The following is a 2,265-nucleotide window of genomic DNA, read 5'->3' on the forward strand; positions in this document are numbered from 1 at the left end:
TTTTAAAGGCTCTTTTTTTAAAAAAAAAAAGATTCATTTGCTTATTTGAGAGCAAGGGAGCAGGGTGAGGGGCAGAGGGAGAGAATCTCAAGCAGACTCCCTGCTGAGCATGAAGCCCAACTCAGGGCTCCATCTCACCACCCTGAAATCATGATCTGTGCAGAAATCAAGAGTCTGACGCCTAATCTACTGAGCCACCCAGGTGCCCCTCGAACTATTTTTTAAAATTTGCTAATCTTTAAAAAAAAATTTTTGTTTAAATGAGTTGACTTGAGGTGGAAAACCAGGTTGAATATCCTTGATAATCTGATGAAATAATATATTATTTCTTGGGATGATTAAGAGAGTGAATAAGGAATTGCTTTTAACCATCTACTTATATTCACATTTTTCTTCTCTCAGGGAAACCAGTTTACTGATTTTGATAATTAACCTGAATTAAAGATGTCTTCTTCATTAGTTGTAAAAACAACATTAATCATTTTTTTTAATATTTCCTCAGCTGTTTAATACGTGAAATGGAGCAGTTTTTTTAAACTTTCCAATAGCATGACTAACAAAACTAAATAAAATAGAAGTATACAAACAAAAATAAAAATTGGAGCAGACAATAGAGTTTGTGGTCAAGCATGTAAGTTCTGGAATTGTATAATTTGAATCCAGTTCTGACACTAACTCATGATCTTAGATGAGTTATTTAACTACTAGGAACTTCACTTTCACCATATGTAAAAACTGGGTTAGTAGTGGTACCAACCAGTTGGACTGTTAAAAGCTAAAAGAAATAACATTTGGAGAGCATTTATCATAGTATCTGGCAGGCAGTAAATTTTCACTAACTCTTTGCTATTATTACCATTTTAAACTTCAATTGGCTAAACAACTTTATCAAAGTGTCTTCTGGTAAGTCTAAGTCTTTAATCAATATCCCACTTGGGCTTACTAAGAATCTACTAAACTAGCAATTTCACAGTCATAAATATTCATTATGTTGCTGATATAGCCTATCTTAGGGTCGTTCCCTAGAAACAGAGCCCAGACAAAAGCAGATGTGTGAATGCTTTCTTGAGGAATGCTATCCAGAAACATAGGCATGAGGGAAAATTGTGGGAGATCAAATACAAGTAATGTTGGACACAGTTTCTGGATGAGCTGATTGCTCTTTTTCGCAAGATATCTTCAGTGTGCATTTATGAAGCTACTTAGTCTTTTTATGATGGAGGAAGAGAGTAGCATTTCTCTACCAGCCTTTTCATTGTTCAAAACACCCCCCAAGGGCATTTTTAACACTTGTAGTTTGCACATGCACGGGCTTCCCGTGGATACCTTAGTATCTTGCTTCTCAGACAGAGACAACACAGGGCTAGAGCAAGAGGTCTTCAGTGAGGAGGGTGAGCTGATGTTTCAGGGGCATCCCCTCAACGACAGGAGGAAATAGAGAGCAGCTACCACGGTAAACCTACAGAAGCAGGGACGCCTCCCATCAGACATCAAGACAACTACATGAAATTGGAGCAGTGGGTAAACTGACTCTGATACACACTCTAGCTAAAGGAGCTCAGAGTTAAGGGAAATAGAACTGAGAATCCTAGACAAATCAAATCATATCTCTTTCTCTTCTAAATTAGCTGGGCCTGGGTGTTCAAGTTCTCTGAATATCTACAGCATTCCCAAGATGGACTCCAAGAAAGCTGGTACTGTAATCGCTCTTCAGGTTTTTTAAGTGCCATTTCATTCTCTGGCAAGTAAATAAAAAAAGTCAAACACGAACCAAAAAAATTAACTGAAATGATAACGGTGGAGTTAAAAAACATGCTACACGTGAAGAAAAGAACCTCTTCAATTATTTTTCAAAAGCTATGTTAAACCTTGCTCATATTAGATAATTTGTAGGCAAAAGTATATTTAAGGCTTCTGTACAAGTTAATATTTGGCATATATTTTCCTGATATATTATGACCTCAAGATACAAACCAGAGCTATTTGGGGGTACATCATATAACTAAAAATTATTTACTTTACCTCAAAGAAAATGTAAAATGATGGGAAAGGTTTGAGGCGCGTTCTGGTTAACTTTGAATGGAAAAGAAGCTGGGGTGAAAAATGTGAAGATTTTTAGAAGATGATGCTTAGCCCCGAGGGATTCTGCCTTAATCTGTTTGATCACATTCAACCGAAGGTAGAGAAGTTGCCATTGTAGGAAGGTAAGTTTGATCGTAAAATGGACAAAAATAACATCAGTTTTAGAAATTAGAAAGACTTAAA

This window comes from Ursus arctos, unplaced genomic scaffold (assembly GCF_023065955.2).
Source record: "Ursus arctos isolate Adak ecotype North America unplaced genomic scaffold, UrsArc2.0 scaffold_11, whole genome shotgun sequence".
Taxonomy (NCBI): Eukaryota; Metazoa; Chordata; class Mammalia; order Carnivora; family Ursidae; genus Ursus; species Ursus arctos.